This window comes from Monodelphis domestica, chromosome 1 (genome assembly GCF_027887165.1).
Source record: "Monodelphis domestica isolate mMonDom1 chromosome 1, mMonDom1.pri, whole genome shotgun sequence".
Taxonomy (NCBI): Eukaryota; Metazoa; Chordata; class Mammalia; order Didelphimorphia; family Didelphidae; genus Monodelphis; species Monodelphis domestica.
Window position 1 is genome coordinate 573,139,392 of NC_077227.1, and position 26,669 is coordinate 573,166,060.

Here is a 26,669-nt window from a genome sequence, read left to right on the forward strand (position 1 = left end):
AGAAGCAAGGCTCTTTTTACTGTGTCATGCCAATATCATCAATCATACTGAATCTAATTTTGCTAATCTGTAAAATGCGGATATATAGGAATAATAACTCTTGCACTATGTGCTTCATAGAGTTCTCAAGAATATCAATTTAAATAATATAAATGGAGTGATTTGTAAATCTAAAAGAATAACAAAAATATGTTCTATTTCTTGGACCATATAGAGATGAAAAAGATTATGGGACAAAATTTATGATATCTTTTTGATCACTGGGAATGGGGATGGTAGGCAAAACCATTGTAATCTTTTCTATTCTGCTGGAATTTTCCTTTTGAAGGGTTTTATGAAAATCAATCCTCCCTCCCTCAACACAAATTGCAGTGTTTCTGGCACTAATTTTATTTGTCTGTCAGGTCATCACTCTTCCAAAGATTTTATCTCACGTGCTATTACTACTACTTCACAAGTTGCTTGAGTTGTTTGATTCAAAATATGATGATTCTACTATTAAAACCAATTAAACAGGGCAACTTGGTGGCTCAAGGGATAGAGAGCTAGGCATGGAGTCAGGAGATCCTACATTCAAATCTGGTCTCAGATACTTCCTAGTTGTGTGTCTCTGAGCAAGACACTCAATTCTAATTACCTAACCTTTACTGTTTTTCTACCTTGGGACTAATACTTAGTATCAATTTTAAGACAGAAGGTAAGGATTTGAAAAAATAACAAACTAGATTCCTATAAAAAGCTAAAAGACCTGTTTTTTGCACTATTTGCTATGTTTCTCACAGTTGCATCTACAAATGGTTTGAAGATGACTTCACTTAATAGGTTATCAAATCAAGTTCTCTGCAGTTTTTAGTTTTCTCCTCAATTTCTCTTTAGGATTTTGTGATGCCATAATGTTCATCATCTCTCATCATTCTCCTCTGTAATATTTTGCAAATGAACTTATAACCTAAAGTGAGAGTGCCTTAGGTGGCCATATTTCTCCATTAATTTTATTCACTACATAACATTTACTGTTATTTATACAATATATCATCCAGTGTCATAAAATTGCTAAATGTTTATCAGAACATATTCAAATAAATGAGACCTTGATTGTTTCTTGTCGACCAATAGTTTGCTTCCATATACTTCCATATGTTCTGACTTTGGTCTGTTTCTTGCTCTTGGTTTAATTGAAAATAGGGTACATCTCCTCATTTAGCAAGAAAATGACTTATTTGCTGGCTAAAGAAATTTTTGGCTTCTTTCAGCTTCCTTAATGTGATGGCTATCTCCAATCAACTATCTCCTCTAAGAAATTATAGTAGCTCCAGTGAGCATCTTTATTTTTATCTCTACCATTTTTCAAGCGTGACTGGTTGTTTAAACAGTTTGGATTCAGTCACTGAAACATTTATTAAGCACCTACCAAAAGCTAAGTATTGAAGATACAAAGACAAAAATGAAATATTCCTTGCCTTCAAGGAGTTTACATTCTATCAAGGGGGAAAACGTATACACACAAGCATTGCAAAACATGTACAAAAGACAGACAATAAAATTTTATAGGGGAGGCACTAGCAACTGAGTAGACCAAGAAAGGCTGTATGCAGGGTGTGATGAATGAGCTGAATTCCTTTAACTAAGCATGGCATCCTCTCATCTTTGTCTTTTTAATTTGGCACTTACTTTGAACTCTGCTGATGATCTGACTGCATATGGAGAGCTGGTTCTGAAATTACTCTGATGACTAACTGGTATTTTTCTTTCTGTCAGAAAATAATCTATTTTTCTTCCTGTTAGAAGACAATTTATTTCATTTTTTTATAATCCCTAAAAAGGGTGGGGTGTATGGGGTGCTCAGGGAGGAGTAATATCTTTGGTATGGAGGGCTTGTCGTGCCCTCTTAGGGCAGCTCTCCAGCCTCTGACCCTCACCTGACACCCAGCTCTCACTTGTGGCTCCCAGTAGCTGCTAGCATGAGGCAGCGGCCACACCCTGGGCAACGGCTTCGACAGGCCGGCCAAACCTTGTGAGGGTAGCCATCGGGTCATCGACCCCTGGTGAACCAGGGCTTTGCTCACCCAGCATCTGAAGACTGCTTTGGCGGAACAGGCAGAAAAAACCAATAAGAAGGTTCAACGGCTGAGAGGGCGACGCAGCAAAGCACTGTGGAGTGCTTAGGGCGTGTTGGAGCACAAAAGACAACACAGCCATCCAATGCAGCTGAGGACGTCTCCACGTGTAATGACTTTTCGTGCCACTGGACCCAGGCTTCCAACGCCGAGAGAGTGGGACTGTCTCTGTGCACCGACTTTTCCACTTAAATCTTCATGCACAAGTGTCTTTGTACACAAACACACACAAAGACAATAGTCATCCTCGGTTACCGAGAGACTACTACTACTACTACTACTACTACTACTACTACTAAAAGTGGGGTTCTCTATGCTCTGTGCCACATAATTCTCTTCTTGAAAGAAATATTCTGATGCACAAAAGTGAAGCTTATCAGTAGCTAACAAACCTTTAACTTCTTTCACTTCTTGATTCTGAATCCCATTTTTCACTATACTTTTTGCCATTCTACCCTGCTTTTACAATGAAGTCACCATATGCCAAGGTATGTATTGACTTAATTTGAATGATCTTGTCAAGTTCTTAACTGAATTTCTCTATTTCTTTCATGTTCTGAAGTGCAGATATCCCTTCTACATCTTGACTTTGCCCATCAGAGTTTCAATGTAGCATGAGTTGGCAAAAGGAACTGATTGGGAATTTGGGGGAGTGCTGCAGAATCTGCAGACAGCCAGTAGATGACACAGAAAAAAGTTTAGAAACTGAGAAATGCATAAAATATATGTATAGTATTGTATATTAACACATTTATCTTCTGATATCATAAATGTACACAATTTCTTTTTTAAAGTTAAAATAAATAACAAGTTAAAGTTTGGGAAAAGAACATGAAACACATAAAGGTTAGAAATGCAGAAATCTTAACATTGACCGACATATATACTATGACCAAATACTGAGCCAAAATTCAAAAATAAAGTACACCCCATAAAAGAAAAAGTAAAAATTCAGACTTCTCTGGTGTAAAGAGAGGGACAAAAAATTTTAGAAAGATTTTATAGATGGTGGAGGTACCACTCCCTCCACCCCTATAAATGTGAAACCTATAGTTGTTGGGACTGAAAATGCAATTATTTACATAATTCTCTGTTTGCAAATGCCCATAATTGACCATTGCAAGGTGAAACAGACCTAGTGTCTCCTGAAGTTATGGTTTTTACTCCCTCTGTGGTCACACTAAAAATCAACTTTTATTTTTTTAATTCTTTTAATTTATCTGTCAATATATAAAGGAGACTATATGGGACTAAGGGCTACTCTGTGTTTTGTTATATATTTCATGGCCAAAAATTTTATCATCTACTGGCCAAATTTCTGTTAATGAGCCTTGCCATATTTAGCTAGGTTGGACCTTCTATAGACACATTGGCTTCCCACTTGAAATCTTTGAATATGATATTTGAATATGATAAAGATAAAAACAGCAAATATTGTAAGATCAATAAACTCTGAAAGACTTGGCACCTATGATCAATACAATGATCCCCCACAATACCAAAAGATTCATATAAAAATGCTCTCCCCTTCCAGATGGGAATTGATGTTTTCAGAATTCAGACTTTTCAATTTCTTTGTTTCCCCTAGAACATGGCTAATGCAGAAATTTGTTTTGTATGACTTCATAATTTGTTTTATATTTCTTAACTTCTAAATGAATGGGAGATGGAGGAGGGGGAAAGCTGACAATTTGGAACTAAAAATAAAATAAAATTGAATACAAAAAAAAGAAATCTTTGCAGTTTGGTTAAGATCCTTCTGAGTTTACATACACTATCATAGCTTTCAAGAATCCAGGGTCACCCGTGTATTACAATGAGGACATTTGCAAAGGATACAAATAGTTCATGAATAAATATACATTTAATTGATCTGATGATATTTTTTAATCTTAATGATTCCAGAAAGAATAATAGTTTCATTTTATTTCATTGTTTTATATAAATATTATTAGTCTGTTTGCTTTTTTTTTTTTACTTTTTGACCATTTCAGAAAATATTACCAAATGAACAATCAAAGAAAATGCAAAGAAATTGTACTTTGGGTGGTTTAAGACATTTGGAAGATTCTACTCTGGACTGGTAAGACTGAACCAAGAAACCAAAAACTGCATTATTATAGTGTTAAGTGATATAAAATAACATTTGACTAACCCAGCATTGTGAACGAGTACTTTTTTTTGATGATCCAAGCTCATCATTATAAATATCAAGTATTAAATAAGATTTTAAAAGCAGGAAAAACTATAAATATCAAGTATAATATTATACTATATAAACTGTATGATTGTGAGAAGCTTCAACACTAGATAAGCTCAGGGAATTTGAAGGCAAGAATAGTAAATGACAACTCTGATTGGGATAACAATTATTTCAAATAAATGGATACGGTTATCTATCTTTGGAAGTATTCCCAAGAAATGACCTATTTGTAAAAGATGATATGTTCCAAACTTCATCAAGGAGTCAAAGGTCCATCTTTAAAACCTTTTCAGGAAGACATCTATCTAAATTACAAATAACAAAATAAGCTAAAATCTAATTAATTGTAGCACACATATGTGTGTGTCTCATGAAGTAATGTTATAACAATAAAAGCTTGTAGTAATGGATAAGGAATTTTGACAAAGGAGAAATAGATTATAAAAGACCAGTCTGTGTGTCTCCAGAAATGCCCAGGAGAGAGGCTAGACTAAAGAGTAAAATGAGCATGGGATTTAGACTGAAAAGGCCTGGACTTGAGTCCAAGAATCCAAGAATCTCAGAATTAGTAAGAACTTCTCTGATCATCTAATATCAATGGATCGATTAGCATGCATAAAGCTTCCTCTGAGTCAGGTACTGTGTTACATGCAAAGAATAAAAAGATAAAACTAATCTTGGTTCTCAAATAACTTGTTTTCTGACATTAGAAGTAACATGTACAAATATATGTAACTATATGCCACTCATACCTGAAACAGAATCACCCTGACAATCTAGTGGACACGAAGTCATCAAGCTTTGGCATGATGGCCCCCAATGAGAAAGATTCCATGATGTGTCAAGTCAACCCATTCCACAGCCTTAAGTATATATTTATGTATATGTATTTGTTGCCTTTTCAATAAAATTTGAGTTCCCTTGGAGATACGGACTTTGTATCTTGGCACTTAGCACAGTACCTGGCACACAATAGGTGTCTGATAATTGCTTATTGATTAAGCCTCCTCATCACCAGGTGAATTCTAGTTCCTTCGAACGATCTTTATGTGGAATGAACTTGTCATTCTGGCTATCTTCTGGATGCTTTCAAGTTCATCAACATCCTTCTTAAAATAGGATGCCCCACTGAACACAGCATTCCAGATATGGTTTGACTGGGCAGAATTCAGTGGGATTCTCCCCCTCCTTACTCTTAGATACTGTCCCACTTAATGCCAGATATATAAGTAAGATGGGGCAGGTGGGGAGTGGGGGGAAATCTTCCTCCTTAATCGTGGTCCTGAAGTAATCTGTGCCATGCATCATGCCTGAGGGGCCTTGGAGAAACCAAAGGAATGGGGTTAAAGGATGACAGAGGCTGGAGAAGGAGGCAATGGGATAGGCTGGTTCCCTCGCTGATCAGTGTGGCTGCAGGGGTCGTCAGGGAGGGCAAGCCCTGGGAAAGGACCGGAGAACAGATCTGAACTCAGACAACATCTGCTGCAAGCAGAGATAAAGGAAAGAGGAGGATCGGAGAATCATAAACAGAGTTGGAAGGAAACCAAAAAACCATCTAATTCCAACTCCCTCCTTACCCAGATGAGGAAACTAAAAACAATAAGATGAAGTGAGTTGTCCAGGACTAATATAAAGATAAAAACTTCACATTATCCTTATTAAATACCATCTAACTCTATGAACTTTAGGCAAGCCACTTCTTATTTCTTCAGTTTTCTCACCTATAAATGAGGATATGTTATCATAGCACTTAAGAGGTGCTATGATAAAAAAAGACTTTAAAACTATAAAGTCATCTAGAAATATATATCGTTATTGTAGGATGAGCACTAATTTTTATTATTGTTATTCAGTCATCTTTCAGTTGGGTCTTACTCTTTATGACCTCATTTGGACCTTTGCCATTTCTGTCTCCAGCCCATTTTATGGATGAGGAAATTGAGGCCAACAGAGTTAAGTGACTTGACCAGGATCATAACTAGTAAGTATCTAAGATTTGAACTCAGGAAAATGAGTCTTCCTGTCTCCAGAACTGGTGCTCTATCTACTGTGCCACCTAGCTTCCCAAGACTAATTTTTATGGGGCAGAAAACCTCTCTGAAAAGGACATTTAATTAATCACTATAGACACATCGCTTAAGAATACGTGAGACCTTTTATTCTGCATCTATATTCATTAAGCATGTTTCTAATTTCTAGTTCGGTCTCCTAAAGGGGTACCTAACTGCAGGCCAAACACACATCCTACTGTAAATGAAAACATTTCTCTTCTAGTTTTATACATCTGTCTCCTGCAAGTTTTGTTACCATAAGTTGATTTTCCTGTTCGTTCCTGAGTGAACTAATAAAGTATTTCCTGGATCAGTAAAGTATTGATCTTACCAATGGAACATTCACCCCATGAAGCTCAACCAAAAATAGCTCACCAGCCTCTCACACTTATGGCCATGCAGTGATAGCCTCAAGGGCCATGGAAACATCTAGGCCATTCTGCCCCTACGGCAGTGGCTCCAGCCAGCTAGGTTTGGGGACTTCTTATGCCTGCTTTTTGGTCTTCTCATTCACTACTTTGTGTCTATGGTCAGGCCGCACGACAGGCAGCATGCCTTCCCCCGAGTAACTCTTCTCCCCATTCCTATTTTGTTGCTTATTAATCTGGTGGAAGCTTAGAATAAAAGAAAGCCTAACTTTATTTACTCCTCCAAGAAACATTTGTTAATGTGATAGACTTTGCTACTAGCAGCAATGCAATGATCCAGGACAGTTCTGAGGGACTTATGGCAAAGAATGCTCTCCATCTCCAGAGAAAGAACTATTGGAGTCAGAATGCAGATGGAAGCATAGGATTCATTACTTGTTTATATGGGCATATGTTTGTGGGTTTTGGTTTTATAAGATTATTCACTGACAAAAATGAATAATATGGAAATCTGTCTCAAGTGATAATACACGAATAACCCAGATTGAATTGCTTGCCAGCTCTGGGAGGGGGGAAGAAAAAAAGGGGAGAGACAATATGGATCATATAACTTTGGAAAACTTATGTGGAAATACTATTAAAATAAATTTTTTAAAAGAAACATTTGTTATACTCATGTCTAAAATAAAAGTTAAGAGGCTCTGCGAAAGTATATGAGGATCTTTCTTACAACAAATGCTTTGTATCTAACTTGCGGTGCTCAGTTGTTTTATTTGTTTTGATTTATCCCCTATTTTCAGGAGTTTTTTCTAGTGAGGCTGTCAAGCATATGAGGTATTTCTTTTTTGTTTTATTTCTTTTTTAATTTATTAAAAAATTTTTTCCATGTTTACATGATTTATTTTCTTTCCCTCCCTGCTCCCAGAGCCAACAAGCAATTCCACTGGATTGTAAAAATGTTGTTACTTGATACCAAATTCCAGATTATTCATTTTTGCCATACAGTGATTTTTTTAAGGCCTAAAACCCAAATCCCATCCCCATATATACATGTGATAAGTGATGTCATATGTTTTGCTTTTGCATTTCTATTCCCATGGTTCTTTCTCTCAATGCGGATAGCATTCTTTCCCATAAGTCCTTCAGGAGTGTCCTGGCTTGTCACATGGCTACTAGTCGCAAAGTCCCATATGAGGTATTTCTGTAAAGACATCCTGGCAGAGAAATACCTGGCATTGAGTAGTTCTGTGACGAGTCACTTAACTCCTCAGTGCCCCAGTCAATTCTGCGAGCCTGCAAATTGTAGATTAGGTACTGAGCTTCATTGGTAATTGGAATTTTCTTACCCAAAGTATCTGATACCGTTGAAATGATAGGGTCTGTCCAAAAGAAAAGTGAGATGTTTATGAACATTAGTCCAGCCCTTGTATTTATCAAAAAACGAAAGAAAAGCTTTTTTCTCAGTATATACTCAGGTTTGGGGGAGGAAAGAAGGAGGGAGAAAAGGAAGGTATGGGAAGAAGTCAGCCAGAGGCATTCAATTAAATTGAATTAAATTCGACAAATATCTTTGTTCTGTGTGCAATGCATAGTGTTATGATTACAGATGCCAAACCAAAAGTCGTTGCCTCCTAGGAGTTTATGATCTAAGAAGGGAATGGGTTAGAGGATATCAATACATCCATCAACAATGGGTTAGAGATACCAACTCTTATTAATAAGAATACTACAGGGTAGAAGGCGACAGGAGCAAATGAAAGATCTGGAGAAAATGGTAGGAAAAAATATGTGTTGATAAAAGAAAAACATTTTCTTTCACTGGAGAGATGGTGAAGGTTTCATGGCAGATATGGGCCCAAGCTGGGCCTTCATAGGCGATGAGAAGGGACCATATTTCAGATATGGGGATAGCTTGTGTAAATACTGTTAGTCTGGAATATAAAGCTCATGACAAGGAGGAGACAGAGGACAATAAGATTAGAAAAGTAGGATGGAGCCTGATTGTAGAAGGTCTCAAATGTCAGGCTTGTAATTGAATTTCTGACCCCACCACTCAACTGAAATTGCTCTTTCAAAGGCAACCAATGACCTGTTAATTGCTAGATTTAATTGTCTTCTCCCAGTTCTCATCTTCCTTGACCTTTGTTCAGTGTTCAGCACTGTTGAAGGTCCTGTCCTGGAGGCTCTCTCTTCCCTTGGCTTTGCTGACATGGCTCTCTTTAGATCTTCCAATGGACTGACCAATTCTCAGATCTTTTTGTCTTTAGGAAAACTACAAGCACTTTAGAGAGGCACATAAGGGCCTTCCCACTCTGGCTTCAAGCTACCTTTCCAGGCTTATTTCATACACTTCACAAACTACATCCCACACATACTGTACATCCCAACTGAGTTAAATTACCAGCTGTGCCCAAATTCAACATACTATCTCCCATCTCCGTGCATTTGCTTAGGGCATCCCATGCTCAAAACATGCCCTCTTTACACTTAAAATCCTTTTCTTTCTTCAAGGTTAAATTCAGGCACTGTAAGCAAAGCTTTCCTTGATGCTCGTATCTGAATACGGCCATCAAGGAAAATGTTCTCTTCCTGGCTGAGCTTCTTCTTTTCTGTGAATTATCACTTAATGAGTGAGTTAAGCATCTACAGTGTTGTAGGCATTGTGCTAGGTGCTAGAGATACAAAGATAAAAATGAAGGACTTGCCCTCTAGGAGCTTATATTCCAAAAGAGGAGATACTATGTATTAAAATCAGTATGTTTAGGATTCAGAATCAGGCCTAGAGACAAGTGATCCTGGATTCAAATTTGGTTTCAGACCCTTCCTAGCTGTGTGATCCTGGGCAAGTCACTTAACCTCCTTTGCCCAGCCCTTACCACTCTCTTCAGCCTTGGAACCAATACATTAAGAATGGAAGGTAAAGGTTTAAAGAATAAGTATATTCAAAATATATTTTAGAAATATGAAGCAAATTTCTAACTAGTAGCATGTCAACTCCCTGAAGGCAAAGATTATGGAATATCTGTATCTCTGGTGCCTAGCATGGAATAATAATAATAACTAGATTTATATGGTACTTTGAAGATTTCTAAGTGCTTTATAAATATTATTTCATCTTATCCTCAGAATGAACTTGGGGAGGAAGAAGCTATTATTATTCCCATTTTACAGATGAAAAAACTGAGGCAGAGGTTAAGTGACTTGCCAAAAGTCACACAGCTACTAAAATATCTGATTATATTTGAATCCAAGTCTTCCTGATTCCAGATCTAGCACCTGACTGCCATTAATGTAGTAAAAAAGGGTGAGATGTCCTGCCTGGATGATTCTTAGATAATTACATAATTTTTAAGTGCCCCGAAGAAACCCTCCTTAAAGATTATGAATCACAGAACAATTTCTGAGTGGCATTGACAGTGGGAATTCCCTCATGATAGAATTTCTTAATGAAACCTCTGACCTAAGACTCCACCCCCACAAATTCCCTGTACTTATGGCACAGTTCCTTACACATACACAGTAAGTGCTTAATAAATGTTGAATTGAATTGATTCTATAGGCTAGAAGTGTCAAAAATGTGATTCACTGGATTCCTATGGCCTATAACATTCCTTAGTGCCACCTGACTCAGATTAAAATGTAATTGAAAAATACTGAACAGAATAAATAGAAACACAGTGAAAAAGATAATATATTTAAAAGCCAAGATGGGGGTCAGCTAGGCGGCTCAGTGGATTAAAAAAAGCCAGGCCTGGAGATGGGAGTTCCTAAGTTCAAATCTGGCCTCAGATGCTTCCTAGATGTGTGACCCTAGACAAGTCACTTAACCCCCATTGTCTAGCTCTTACCAATCTTCTGCCTTGGGACCGTACACAGTATTGATTCTAAGATGGAAGGGAAAAGTTTAACAAAATAAAAGTTTATCCAAGAGACAGCAGGCTAGAGTGGGGTAGAGCACCAAGTCTAGAATCAGGAAGACCTGGGTTCAAAGCCTGCCTTGGATGTTTGCTAGTCATGGGATCCTGTGAAAGGCACTTCTTTTTTCTATTCCTCTGTAAAATGGGATGAGTAGGCTTCATCACCTTTGAGGTCCCTTCTGGATCTAAAGTTAGGCTCCTATGACATTGGTAGAGTGGTAAGAAGCAGAGAGGAAGAGGAATTAAATGGTTGACATGTTGAGTTTGGGGCCATGGAAGGACATGCAGGTGGTTGGTCCAAAGGCAATTTTTGTGTGTTGGGTTTTGGGTTCTATGAGTGTATGCCAACAACTCTGAAATGTGAGCCCCAAAGTACTTAGGATTGAGAAAGCCACCCTAGTCCAGGCCCTCTATCTCCTGCCACCAGTGTTATCTTCCTTTTGTCTACCCTCCTCCCATTCCTCCCTCTTTTCTCCCAACCTCCCTCTTCAGTCTGTTCAGCTTCCCTCCCCTTTGTCTTCTTCTGCTGCTTACTAAATTACTCAGGGTGAGTTTGTGCTGTCTCAAATGAAAACACTTTCTATCTTCTTTTATCTTAAATAGAGGCTTATTGGGGAAAACAGGAAAAGATGGAGGATGGAGGTAAAAGGGTTGGAGGTTTCCCTATTATCTACAATGAGTCTTAGGTTGGAGGATATTGAGAGAAATGGCAATTCAGTCACTACCATGAAACAGAGCAACTCAGAGAGATATATATGGACTATTGTTCTTCTTCTTCTGCCTTCCAATCCGCCAGGCCACCTCCAACTTGATTATACCAAGTTCCAGAGATAAACCCAGTTTCTTCCTTCAAAGTCACCACCATTAGTCAAGAAACCCAGCAATCAGTCAGCAGTTGGCTCTTGCCTTCAACTATTTCCCGGTAACATTCCAAATGGAATTTTCCTTTGATTGACAGCTGATCAACCTCCAGCCATTGCTTCTTGTGTTTTTTCATGCCTTATGTTTTCTCTCTTCCACATATCTACAGCCGCGGAAGATTCAGCTTCAGTAAAATGAAAATGATTTCTTCTCACAGGAAAGCCAATGCCTCTAATTCTGAGATGCTCCCATTATCCTTCCCATTTCCTCTTCTCCCTATCACGGGGCACTACGATGGGTCAAAGAAGCAGTTATTTTGTTTATTGGGTAGTTGCTGCTTTGAAGATAAGCAAGACCTGTATGTGAGGAAGGAGCCAACGGACAGGGAGAGATTACATTTTTATCTACAGAAGGGGTTAGGAGTGGGAAGGAGATGGGATCTCGAGGCTAGGACAGATTGGTTTCAGAGAGAAGAGAGGTTTTCTTTAGTTTTCCTCTGAGGTCAGGGGCAAGAATGAGAAGAATATTACCAGGTGGCTGAGGGTAGAGCAAGACAAAAGTAGATTTGTATTAGTTCCACTAGATATGTGGAATCTCTATTTGTTCTGCTAGATCTTCTCTGTTAAAGGAGAAGCAAGATCGTAGGCTAAGAGTATCGTTAGAACTTAAGGAGAGAAGAAAAAAGGCTGGGCTGTTCCAGGGAGTGATTTCAGGATTCCATGAGTGATGAGGGAAAGGTGCTACTGAGGAGTAACAAAGTACAAGTGTACAACATTGCTTCAGAGAGATATTTAGTTTTTCTTACCTTCTTCTAATAGTATTCTGTGACCCTGGGAGCAAGACTGGAAAAACTGGATGGAGGAGGTCTAGGTGTGGGGACTGACTGGATCCAAGGGAGTGAAATAATCCAGGGGAGAGCAACAAAAAAAGGAGCTGGGACAGGTAAGATGGCTCTGTGGATAGAGAACCAGGCCTGAAGAAAGGAGTCCTGGGTTCAAATCTGAACTCCAACACTTCTTAACTGTGTGACCCTAGGCAAGTCACTAAACCCTCATTGCCCAGCTCTTACCACTCTTCTGCCTTGGAGTCCTGATTCAGACAGATATTAAGGATTTAAAACAAGTAGACAAACAAATAAACAAAAGAAGGAGTTGACTGACACAAAAAGTTTCCTATTGCCTACCAAGGAAAATCTAAACTCCCTAACCTGAACTCAAGTCCTCCAACAAGATAATACACTTTGACATATCTCACACTGCTACTCTTTATATACTCTAATGCCAAATTGGATTGCTTGTCATTCACTGTATTCATTTTGCTTTTTGTCACTTTCATGGTTTTTTTTTTCACACTAATTCTTTTAATTGGCTAGAATCTTGGCTCCTGTTCATCTGTGCTAAAATTCTAATCATCCTTCAAGACATGAAGCTGTGACTTGGAAGGACAATATCTATGGCATAATATAAGTTATTGTGGAAAAAAGGAGACACCATTTGATTGTGGTGACCACCTACCCCTTCTTGACACCCTCTCCTTCCTTGGCTTCTATCTCTTCCTACTTCTTTGCTCTTTCTTTAACATTTTCAATAACTCTTCTTCCTCATTCTACCTGCTTAATATGTGTAATGTCCAAGGTTCTCTTCATGAACCTATTTGGGTTCTCTCTCTGACTTTCTGTCTCTTTTTTCTTCTTCTTTATTTATCTCATCTACTACTGGTGTGTTATTTTGTTGTTAATCCTTTGCTAGATATCTTGCTCTGATTTCCCTGCTGCTCTCCAAATCTTCATTTCTACCAGCCTACTGTCTCTACATAGATCATCTATCTTAAAGAAGATGGGACACGTTTACTACCTATAACTCTAAAAAACAACTTGCTGTTTGAGTATGTTTCATGCTTTATATACACTCCAAGGTATTTATGAGTTCCAAAAAGAAAAAGATTCCCTTCTGTATTAAAACTAAACCGCAGTGACTTTATAATAGGAAAAAACTAGAAACAACATATGTGTCATTGAAAATCCAACAAGCACCTACTATGGGCCAGGACCTGTGCTAAGCTCTGGAGATACAAAAAAGAAACAAAAGACAGTTTTTGCCCTTAAAAAGCTCACCACTGAATATATCCAACAATTTATCAAGTAAATGATTGCATATTAATGTAATGAACTATTACTGCATCACAAAAATGGCGAATATGAAGAATACTAAGAAATTCAATTCGACAGGCATAGATTGGGTATGTACTTTTCGCAAAATGCTTTGCTGAGTGCTCAGGATCCAAATATAGGAAACAAATAGGCACAGCCCTCATGGGACTTACTTTGTCTTAAAGAATGAAACATACTCAGATAAATAAATGTAAAACACATATAAAGTAATTTGAGGGGGAGATGAGGAAGGAGAGCACTAAAACCTGAGAGGGTCAGGTTTATTCTAAGAGTTGGTGGTTGATCTGAGCCTTGAGTGAAGCTAGATATTCTAAGAGACAGAATTAAAGGAAGAGAGCATTGTAGGCCTAGGGAATAGCCTCTGCAAGGGTATGGAGGGAGGACATGCATGGGAAGACTCAATTAGCCAGTTTAGCTACAGCTTGGAGTATATAAGATTAAGTAAAAGGAAATAAGCTTGGGAAGACAGATAGGAACCAGAGAGGGACAAGGCTTTCCATGGCAGAATAATCTGTATTCTCTCCCAGAGGAAATAGAAAACCAGTAAAGATTCCAGAGAAGGAATGTGATAAAAAAAATAATGATTTTTTTATTATAAGATCTTTTTGGGTGCAAAATGAAGAAAGTAAAATCAGAACCAGACCAGAAACCAAAAGAATAGCTAACAAGGAAAGGTATTAGAAGGGGGGAAAGGCAAATTTGATGTCTTTGCAATTATCTTTGTTATGTTGCTACTTATCCTATGTCTGGTAAGTATATTTTTTCCTTTATTCATACACTCTAGAGTGTAGTTTCTATATTCATTTATAATTCTTATTCCACTTTTTACATACATGTGATTTTTTTTGGTTAAGGGTATTAATTTAAAAATATTTATTTAAATAATAATAAAATATACCCTATAATAAATCATGTAAACCTGGGACCCATCTGGGTTCATGTACTTTTTAATTGCATATGCAAAACATTTCATGAAAGCCAAACCCCAAGATCCCAAGAGAGAGCATCAAATGGATTAGCCTTAGGCATCTCTCAAGGTCCAATTTACATTTTAAATAAGGCTCCTCTTTCCTTTTTTTCAGAAAATTCTTGCTTGTGGTTCACTTCCCCTTTACAGCCCCAGTCAGGTACCTTTCTACAAAGCAGCCCCAGCTCAATTCTAAGTGATGGCACCGGGATACAGGCCTTCCTTGCCTTACATAATAACATCATAGGGTTTAAAGCTGGAAGGTACATGGAACCTTAGATTTACCCAATCCTCTCCGCTATCTCTGTTTTGGTTTGTATTTATGAGTCAGTGCTTAGCACAGGGTCTGGCTTATAGTAAATGGTTAATAAATACTAATTGACTGACTCATTTTACAAATGGGGAAACAGAGTCCCAAAAAGTGAAATGACTCGCCCAAGATGAAACAACAAGTAAAAAGTAGAGCTAAGATTCAAACGAAGGCCCTCTCACTCCAGATCCATAATTTCTGGTACTGGACCCTAGCGCCTCTCACAAGATAAGCCCCAGAAAACTTGTGCTCAAATTAAATCATTAAAAATTTTCCAAACAATGAATCTTCATTATAGTGAAGAATCATTGTGTACAGAGAATGCTCATATGTTTGAGGTAGCATCATTCGGCAGAAAAAGCACGAGATTCAAAGTTCCAAGTCCAGGATTCAAATCTCAGCTGGGACATTTATAGCACATGTGACCGTGGGCCAGTCACTTCCTTTCGGTGGGCCTCGGTGACCTCATCTATAAATGAGGGGTGTCTAAAGTCTCGTCCAGCCATAAATCCTCTTCTATGATCCTATGGCTCTAGATTTTCGTGTTAAGATTGCTTCAAGTAAGTGACATCTGTGCACTTATTCATTCTGGCTAGACAAAGGACTCTTTCTCTGACTTGGCCCAGCGGAAATATTTCAAATGTTTGAAAAGGGAATATGAAACTTCCCAAATTTAAAAACCATCTTCAGTCTGCTGGGTTTTAATCCTTCTCCAGGGAGCTCATCAGCACAGCCCAGAGCTTCTAATCCCCTTTTCAGTACTTCTAGGATCTTGCGGTCGCAGCAAGGAAGGCAGAGGTGGGGGAGACACAACTACTCTCTCCACGGATGCCAAATGCAACCTTTCTATGACTTCTGACTTACGGCCCAGGAGAAGATGTTCAACAGTGGGAGAAGAATTCTCCTCCCCGGAGCCTTTTGGAAGAGAAGCCTTTACACTTCCACAGGGCTTATATAAATAGGCCGATCCTAAGACACTAGACTTAGAGGCTCTCCTTTCCTGGAAACCTTCATGGCTAAGTTTTATTGTTGTTTAGTCCTTTCACTTGTGTCCAACCTTCATGACCCCACTTGGTTTTCGTGGCAAAGATCCCAGAGTGGTTTGCCATTTCCTTCTCCAGTTCATTTTTACAGACGAGGAAACTGAGGCAAACAGGGTTGTGACTGGATCAGGGTCACGCAGCAAGTAAGTGTCTGAGGTCAGATTTGAACTCAGGAAGATGCGTTTTCCTGACTCCAGGCCTGGCACTTTATCCACTGTGCTGCCCAGCTGCCCTAGAGCTAAGTAGGACCTGCTAAACTTTTTACTCACCTCCATACTACAATGGAAAATGAGAAGATGGCTGGTGCTGTGAAACCTCTGATGTGGGCACCCACAAACATATTAATAATACTCTTTGATTGAGAGCATGGCCCATCCTTACTTCTCTGTATCTTCCCAGGTCTTAGTACAATTCCTGACACAAGGTAGGCACTCAGTAAATGCTTGGGTTTTTTTAAAACTTATACCTTATGTCTTAGAATCAATACTACATATAGGCAAAAGAGTGGTAAAGGTTAGGCGAAGGCGGTTAAGTGACTTACCTAGGGTCACATAGCTAGGAAGTATCTGAGGCCAGATTTAAACCCAGGACCTCCCATTTCTAGGCCTGGCTCTCAATCTACTGAGACACCTGGCTAACCTCCTCATAATGTTTGTTGTCTGACAAATTTATAACTCATGCTTCTATAGTACTTTCTCTACAAAGTTCTTTACTCACAAAACCCCTGTAAAGTTGGTTCCCATTTTATAGATGTGGAAACTGAGGCTAAGTGTGCTCAGGGGACCTGTTCAGTGTGCAGATGGAAAATTTGCAACACCTGAGCTACATTCCCAGGATCCTTTTAAGTTACATCCTCATTTTATGTAAGGATGCTTAGGAGATAAATTTGGCTGAGACCCACACTACGGGGCTCTTTTTTCGGAGCTTGTGCTTTTGGTAAAGTGCTGCAGGTGTGCGTCTCTGTCTCTCTTTGCTCTGCTCACTTGGCTGAAAGAATATTTTTTCTTTTCCCTCTCTTTTGATTTAGTATTAAAAATCCTATATATTTTTAAATACTAGGAATATTTATTCATTTTTACTCCTACCTTAGTCATAGAATGTTAGAACCAGGACTTAAAGCCAAATCTTTTAAGTTCGTGTTCCTATTCTCTCCTGCACGGTACACTTCCCCTGAGCAACAAGAAGCAGGGAGGCCAGGCTGGGATGTTTCAGGAGCAAGATGGCATGATAAAAAGTCTGTGCGGCGGCTCAGGTCCCTGAGTGGTCAGTCCATCATTTGCTACAGGACGTGGAGGATGAGGAAGCCACCTCATTCCCTCAGGAGATAATCAATGAAAGGCAGAAGATGAGAATTCCTTTTGCCGGGAATCCTTGATCCTGCCTCTCAAATTGGCTTCCTGTCTGCCCAGGCTAATGTCTCGGGGTAGTGCACATTTGTCTAGCTTAGACATAGAGAAATCCACGGCTGCACTTACAGTCAATTTCCCTTTTTTAAGCATAACAGAGAGAATCGCTCCCCTCAACCCCCCCTCCCCAAGGATGGTTCCTCTCCTGCCTTGGCTTCCCTCCATCTAGCCTGCCCAGCTGAGTTCAGAAAAGATAAGACCTCATTAGGAAGATTTTTTTCTGATGTTAGAATAAAAAGGTCTCCAGAGAGACCTTCCTTCTCTTGGGTTTGACAATGACCCTGGATGTGCACCAACAGGAAGAATCCTCATTCTGTGACTCAGAGCTGAAAGGAATCTGAGAGACAATATAGTCTAAGCCCTTCCTTTTACAAGTGAGGAAAGTGATGTGTAGAGAAAAGAAAGAACATGTGGAAAGTGGGAAAAACTACTCTGGGTATTCTAATGTTCCAATCCAGTGGTCATCCTTTTCCAAGACATCCTCTTTCCCGTGTCAGAAGCAGAGAGAAGCAAAATGGGCAGCAGAAAGAGCGGGGGGCTAGAGCACTATAGAAAGGGAGGGACTGATAACAATCCCTTATATGTCTTGGGGGATGGGGATGGACCCATGACTTTAGGGGCTCCCAGGGAAGAGCAATTTCTGTCCAACTTGTCCTCTGGTGAGGGGCATCTACGTGCTAAGTCAAGCTGCTCATCATCTTTCAAAGCACAGAGTCACCTGCAGCACAGAGAGCTTAAATGACTGGCCCACGGTCCTAAGGCCAGTTGTGTGGCAGAGGGAGGTTCCTGACTTCTGAGTTCTTAATCCACTGATAATGCTACTTATCAACATAAGTATGGCAGTTTTCAATTTACAAAGAGGTTTTTTTAATCCATTAGTTTATCCTCTCAATCATCACACAAAACGAGCTAGCCTATGTGTAAATTAAATAATTCCAATTTACAGATAGGTAAACTGAGGATCACAGAGATTTAATAATTTGTCTAGGTCACACAGCTACTAAGAGGTGGTGCTAGGACTTGAACCCTGGTCCAGCCTCCTGGTTCCTAGTTCCAATAGTTCCATTCCTAACTGTCCAGCCTTTTTTTTTTAACTGTTACCTTTTGTCTTAGAATTGATACTAAGTGTTGGTTCCAAGGCAGAAGAGGGCTAAGGGTTAGGCAAGGGGGATTAAAAGACTTGTCCAATGTGACACAGCTCAGAAGTATTTGAGACCAGATTTGAATCCAGGACTCCCTTCTCTGCCCTTCAATCCACTGAGCCATCTAGCTGCCCACTGTCCAACCTTTTTAACCTCCTACCCTGGAGATGCTTCTACTCCTTCCTGGGGCACCTCCTCCCATGGGTGAGCTCTTGCCTGGAACCTCCTTTTGAGAAAATGCCCAGACCAGCCACAGATCACTTCTCTTCTTCTCTACTCCTGACTCTCTGGCCTTTTCCACTTTGGATCTCTTCTGTCTCTACCCCTACCTCCACCCTCCCTACTCTTCAGTCTCCTTTCATCTGCTCTCATCTTTCATTGGAGTGTAATCTTGTCAAGAACAGAAGCTGTCTTTCACATTTATATTCCCAGAACTTCACGGTGCCTTGGCACAGAGTGGACACAATTAATGCATGTTGACTCCCTAATTGACTGATCCCTTGTTTTGCTTCACTGGGCTCATAAAACCAAATCCAGGATATTCAATGATATCACCTAAAAAGCTATCTTGAGATTCTTTTCTACAGTCACTTCAAAACTGAAAAACATGAAATATTATTCCTTACCAGCCAGACAAATAATACCATGATCCATCATAATTAAGGGAGGGATAGCAAATCATTTTAGGCTGTGGGTCTGCAACGAACTAGGTCAAAAACCAAAGCTGTGTGCTATGGGAGGTTAAAGCCTTTGACTCTGAAGCAAGAGACATGGGTTTGAATCCCAGCTCAGGCTCTTACTATCTCTGTCATCCTAGCAAAGTCAGTTTACATCTCTGATCTTCAGTTTTCTCATCTGTAAAATGTAGATAATTGTACAAGAAAAGCCAATACTTCACAACAGTGGGGTGGGGGAAATGCTTTGCTAAGCTTAAGTCACCATAAGAATGGAAGCTATTGGGGGCAGCTGGGTAGCTCAGTGGATTGAGAGTCAGGCCAAGAGACAGGAGGTCCTAAATTCAAATCTGACCTCAGACACTTCCCAGCTCTGTGACACTGGGCAAGTCACTTGACCCCCATTGCCTAGCCCTTACCACTCTTCTGCCTTGGAACCAATACAGAATATTGATTCCAAGGTGGAAGGTAAGGAAGTTATTATGACTTTTATTATAACTGATTTCTTGGTATTAGAAGGTACATAAGGTCATGAGGAACAAAAGCATAAATCTGAGAGCCAGAGGATCACGAATTAAATACACTCACCCTGCCAGACTTGTCAGCTGGTGTTGGTCAAGTCACTTCCTTGTCTCTTTTCTTCAGTTTAGTCACCTATTAAATAGAAAAGACAATGATTTACTAGCTGTGTGACCTTAAGTTACTTCACTTTTATGAGCCTTTGTTTCCATATCTGTAAAATGGGGTTTTTGTGTCCCTTATTTATGTCACAGGGTTGAAGATGAGAGTGATACCGGGGAAAGAACAATGGATTGAAATCAGAGGAATTAAGTTCAAATTCTACCTGTACTCTTAGTGCCTATATAACTTATAAAACCTTGAACAAGTTGCCCAAACTCTCCTGGCCTCAGTTTCTTAATCTGTAAAATGGGCAAGGGAGTGGTGGTGGGCATCTGGGCCAGATTGGCCTCTGATGCCTTTTCAAGTTCTAAACGAGTGAGCCTATGATCCTATGACAATATATTGTAAACCAAAAAATGCTTCCTGGATAATATGAGGCTTTCAAAAGTCATGATTTCCATGTCAGGGCTAAACCCTCTCCATCGACAGACTGTAGCTTCCTGGGCCTTTCCTAAAGGTCTTCCTGAGTTGCTGTTGCTTAAAAAAAATCCATTACCAAGAGTCTAGTGAGGGGCTTCTGCCCACTTTGCCAGGTTGGTCATTATTCCAACAGAAGACCTGTATAGGCTGTTGGCAGGCCTGGACTTGAAATCTTTCCAATTTTTGTTTAGACCTGCCAAAACTTATAGTCTGTAGGGAAAAAAAAAAAACCTTTGAAAACCTGGGGTTACCTCCAGGATGAGGCCTAAGAGGAGGTCTTTAGTGGTAGAACATGAGACATATACAGATAAAAATGATATAAAATTAACATTTTTGAAAGATCATATGCAACAAAAAACCCTTTTTACTAGATTTTTTTAAAGCCAGATGGTCTGTCCAATCTGCAAAGTAGGTTTAATTTAATAGCTGTTTAAATATGCCATGTATTTTAAACACACGGTACGTCTGCTAATTAACGCTGTACGATTTCTCAAGAGCCTCGCCAGCAGTTGTTTCCACTTTGCCTCTGACACAAGAGAATGTGAAGAAAATGAATCCTGCTTCATTCCCAAATTGCAGCCCTCTGACTGTGTATGTGAAATCTCTCATCTATTTCACCCTATTGTGAACGGAGTGGAAAAAGATTAGTCTAATTCCTCCAGTGTTAGGAGAAAAGGATAATAGCAATTCTGCTTTTCTATGTGCTCTGCATTCCATCAGGCATTCAGATGCGGCGATGAATTAATAGACACATTGCAGTTTGGGCTGGTAACACTGACACCGACGATTGAAAAATAGGCTTAACAAGGCTGAGACCCACGGGAAATACGCAGGGCCCTCCTCTCCAAATGCTCCAGGCCCCAGTCAGACGCCAGGGCTTGATGGACCCCATTCATACCCAGTGAACTTCCAGCTCTGATTTGTTGCTTTTTGAATCCCTACCCAGCTTTGAAAACTCAGTTAATAAGCATTTGCAACGTGCCAAGTATTGGGTTAATCACTGGAGATACAAAAGACGGTCTTTGCTCTCAGGGAGCTCACCGTCTAATGGGGAGTGACAATATACAGACAATTATGCACATATAAACAAGCTGTAGATACAGGATTAACAGAGGGAAGACACTGGAATTAATGGGGGTTAAGAAAATCTCACCTGTATAAGGTGAGATTTTACCTGAGACTTGAAAGAAGCCAGGGAAGCCAGGACATGGAGATAAGGAGGGAGAGCCTGACAGACAGCCAATGGAAAATGTGCATCCTACTTGTACAAAAATATTTAGAGCAGCTCTTTTTGTAGTGGCAAAGAATTAGAAATTGAGGGAATGTCCATCAGTTGGGGAATGGCTGAACAAATTGTGGTACTTGTTGGTGATGGAATATTATTGTGCTGTAAGAAATGATGAGCAAGATGAGCTCAGAAAAAGCTGGAAAGATCTGCAGGAACTGATGCAGAGCAAAATAAGCAGAACCAGGAGAACATTGGACATAGTAACAGCAATATTGGACGATGATCAACTGTGGAAATTTGGCTATTCTCAGCAGTGCAAAGATCTGGGTTTATCTTGAAAGACTTATGACAGGGAATGTGATCCACCTCCAGAGAAAGAAGTGTTGGAGTGAGATGGATACAGATCAAAGCATACCATCTTTCGCATCAGTGTTTTTATGGCTTTATTTTGGCTTTTTGGTTTTGTATGAGTGTGCACTTACAACAGTGACTAACATGGAAGTATGTTTTGCATGATAATAAAAATAAAATTTCATTATAAACAAGTGTCTGAAATTCAAATTCTGCCTCCTCCAGGATGACTTCCCTGGGTTCCCATCCTGAAGTTGGCAAAAACTTTCCTGCCCTCTGACTTCTTATAACATTTTGTTTTCCAGTTCTTTTAGGTACTCATGAAATATCTTGTATTAACATTATTTATGTATTTTCATATCTCCCTACTAGATTATAAATTCTATGAGGACAGAGATCATCCCATATATATATATATATATATTCTGCCTAGGAACCAATACACAGTATTGATTCTGAGACAAAAGGTAAGGGTTAAAAAAATATAAAAGGTAAACGTTAAAAAATACCAGAAAGAGCTGTTGTGCCAATGGAGACTACCAAACAAGCAGGTATTGGCAAGGAACTAGCCAAGTAGTTCCATCTAGGAATTTGCTGAAGTGAGGTCAAAATGGTTCCTATAAGGCCGTTGCTAAAATGTTCAGGGTGAGCATTTATGCCTCAGATATTGATAAAGGCTACAAATCAGGTCTTGGTTTATTGCTTTGATGACTGTGTAGACTTGAGAGAATTCGGGAGAAAATGTTAACAATGCAAATTAAATGTAAAAGTGTGTCATGTGTGCAATTTTTAAAGAGACCTGGTTGTTAAACCATCCCTAAGATACTGTTAGATTCATCTAATGTTATTTTTCTACATCAGCCTCTTTACTTCTCTTGGTTATTAAAGAAACTTAGAGCTCTGGGTACAGTGACTACAAATATTATGACATAATATGGATATTCTTTATATTAAGGGAATTTGATACATGAAAATCTAGATTTCAGCCAAAGAAATTGAACATTTTGCCATCTTAGTTACTTTGCAAAGTTATTTCACTCATTGATGTCATATTGCTCATTATATTTCATTGAGCAGTTGGTTATTTAATAATGAACCACATTTATATAGCCTTTATAGATACAAAACACCATGTATAGACCATCCCAATTGATACTCTTGAGAAAAAAAACACAACAATTTGCAAATCTTGCTACCCCACTTTTTACAGACAAGGAAGCTGAAGCTCAGAGGAACAAACTGGCTTATCTATTTCCTCACTCACAAGAGGCAAAACTATATAGCAGGTGAGAAGCAAAGCCAAGATTGAAACCTTGTGTTTAGGGCTTTTTCCATCCTGCCATGACCACACTTTCAATATCAAATGACATAAAGTTTAGAGATTAGTACTATTATCACCTCTTTCTCAGTACGCTGTCTAGCGCTAAATCACATAGGGGATGGTCAATAAACTTAGTCAAAGTGCATCTGATCACAATAGTTTGTTAAATTGTATCAATCAAGGGTAAATGTGGTGAATTCAGACATTTCTTTAGACTCTAAGGGGTCCAGTTCAAATGAGAGATGTGGATAACTGACAATGAAATTGAGATATCAGAATGCTTTGGTGCTATCTGAAAAATGTAATGAATTAGGATTGGCAGCTAGGTGACACAGTGGATAAAAGCATTGATTGGGTCTGGAACCAGAACATTTACTAGCTGCATGACCCTGGGCGAATCACTTAATCTCTGCCTACAAAGAGTCAGGAAGACCTGAGTATAAATCCAGTCTTGGAAACTCACTAGCCATCTGACCACTTAGCCCTGGAGGAAATGGCAAATCACTCCAGTATCTTTGCCAAGAAAACCCCAAATGGGGTCACAACTGAACAACAAGACTTAGATTACAGTCCTGAGTGGCCTTGGCTATTCCCCTTCTTTGCGCCTTGGTTTCTGATTCTGTAAAAGGAGGTAGTTGGATAAAATGAGCTCTGAGGTCCCTTTCATTTTCAGGTTTAGGTTCCTATGTTAGAGCTAAATAGCATCTTAGAAAAGGGGGGGAAGGGAAAGGAACAAGCATTTATTAAGCACCTACTATGTGCCAGGCACTACGCTAACTCTTTACAACTATTATCTCCTGTGATCTTAGAACATAGCATGGGAGACCTGGAAATTGAGCTCAGAGATCACTTGGTTCCACCCTCTCATTTTAAAAATTAGAAAACGGAGGCATAAGAAGATGAGTGACTTTCCTAAGGTAATGCAGGCAGAAATGAAGTGGATATAAAGAAACCTGTTCCTGTGCAGAAAAGCTCGACTCACCCTCTCCTCATTGCCCTGAAGACAAGGTGGCCTCAGGTGGGAGGCAGAGAAGTTGTGCCCGCTGACTGCTATAAGCATTCACAGCCAACATGTCTCCACGTGCAGAAAAATGTACTTTGAAAGGAGCAATTGAAACATTCGTCTCGTTTGATCCCTCTCTTATTGCTTGGAAATATCTCCTAGTTGGTTTTCCTGTTTTGGGTTTATCCCCATTTCAACATATCCTTCACATCACTGTCCAAGCAAGCTTCCTGATGCACTAGTCAGATCATTCTCTACTTACCATTTAATGCCTGCTTATTGCCTATCAAATGTGTGAATCTCTGATACCGCCATTCAAGGACTGCTACAATCTGTCTGGAGCCCAGCCTCCTGGTCTTGTATTACTTCCCTTCACATTCTAGCCAGATTGCTCTCAGTTCCTGTTCTGGTGCTGCCTCTTCTCCTTTCCCCAAGCCTTTGTTCATGCCATACTTCTGCCTAGAACAGAGTTCTTCCCATGCCTCTCTTTTCTGATCAAGTTCTTCCTTCCGTCTCGGTTCATTTTGGGTTCAGTCTCCTCTACTAAATCCCTTTTATGATCCTCCAACTCCCCAGGTGAAAATGATCTCTCTCTCCTCGCATTTCTCAGAACACTTTACTGGAAGCCATTCCTGGGCACTTATTTCTCTCTTGTATCACAAAAAACAGCCATGCCTCCCCCCACTTCCATTAAGTTATAAACTCCTTAAGAATAGAATTTGTGTTTCCATCTTTGCATCCACAGTGCCTTGTATTAGTATACTTAATAACTGTTTCCTGGATTGACTGGAACTGCCTTCTTTCAGGTTTCAGGAGGCAGGAAACAATGGGGCATGAGCCTTAGGTTCTCTCTTCCCCACTGCTCTCCTATTTAATTACGGAGGGGAAGGAGGGAATTACAGGGGATGTACTTCCCGTAAAACCCTCGGAATCTTACAGCAAGAGGAGATAAGGTCACTGAACCAGCTGAACGAGGAGCAGAGAAGGGCAGAGCGTTGCACTGTCCCATCTGTTCATACACACACATCTGTGCCTCACAGCTGGAGGAAGAACCAGAAAAATGATTGAGTCTGCAATTCCCTTTATTCCCTCTCCATCGCGATCTTTCTTGGCCTTTTTGTCCTATAATTCCTCATTCACTGCCATACTTACTTCCCTCTCAAAAGTGGCTGGAATTATCTGTTGGACTCTTGTTTTTACCCATTGTTGTTACTGACTCTGACCTAAAGGGATTTCCCTTACTTACTGAAATGAAGACGGAGGAGCTGATAGCTGGGGGGTAGAAGGGGAAGTCGAGGAATAGAATTCAGATTACATGACTTAACATTCCCTTCTTGTATTCCATATGTTAGCTTTGCTTAGATAGCAATAATGCTAGCAATAGATAACATTTGTATGGCCCTTACTATGAGCCCAACACTGTGTTAAGTAAGTGCTTTATAAATATTATCTCATTTGATCCTCACACAATCCTGGGAGGTAGATATTATCATTATCCCCATTTTGTTGCTGTTTAGTCTTTCAGTCATGTCTGGTTCTTTGTGACCTCATATGGACTTTTCTTGTCAAAGATTCTAGAGTGGTTTGCCACTTCCTTCTCCATATTCCTATTTTACAGATGAGGAGACTGAGACAGAGATTAAGCAACTTGATCAGGGTCACACAGCTAGTTCCTATCTGAGGCTGGATTTGAATTCAGGTCTTCCTGACTTTAGAACCAGTACTCTGTCCATTAGAATCAAGATGGAAAGGACTTTAGTCCATCCTGCTCTCCACTCCACTTCTTACTTCATCTTACAAATAAGTGAGGCCCAAGGAAGTTGTGTTTACCTAAAGTCCTGTAAATAGGAAGGATTTAGACCCAGGTCCTCTAACTCCAGAACCAGATATCCTTCTATTGGACAATCTTGCTTCCTATAGTATTGAAAGAAACACTTTCCTGGATATAAAGCTTCTTTTTCTCTAGGCTATAAGGTTTATAAAGGATCCTCCTTACAATAACCTGTTAGGTTTAATGTTCAGAATCTTTGGATTTAGGTCAGTTAGGTTTAGAAGCAACAATTTCATTTGAATCATCTCACTGAAAAATTCTCTGGCAGTTTATAACAAATCCGGTTTATAGATCCTAGTAGAAAATGTAAGCAACATTTAAGTTTCTAGCATTTATTCACATATACTACCACTATCTAAATCTCTGTTCCTTTGTTCAGAGGCCAATGCAATCACATTAGTAAGTCTCTGAAAGGAGACAAAGCAAGAAGCCCAAAGCTATGGACCCAGGGTTTTAGATCCCTGAAGGTTCCTCCATATGGGCCTTTTCTACAGCATCTTTCTCTGATGAATTTTTCCAGGGCCAGGCAATTCTTCTTAGGAGGAAGGAAAATCGTTTCTGCAGCCTCTTTCCCCCAAGGTCTGTGCCAGCTGTCTGGCAAAGAG

The 26,669-nt window shown here is 39.5% G+C and overlaps 1 protein-coding gene across 1 annotated transcript in view; it reads right to left on the minus strand.

Annotated features, from left to right (window-relative positions):
* Nucleotides 1-26,669, minus strand: part of ADD2 (adducin 2) — a 177,589-nt gene that overhangs the window by 98,601 nt on the left and 52,319 nt on the right. Inside the window, exon 2 of the mRNA XM_007476305.3 lies at nucleotides 19,818-19,883. The gene's annotated coding sequence lies outside the window, so the exon portion shown is untranslated. The remainder of the gene's footprint in view (nucleotides 1-19,817; nucleotides 19,884-26,669) is intronic.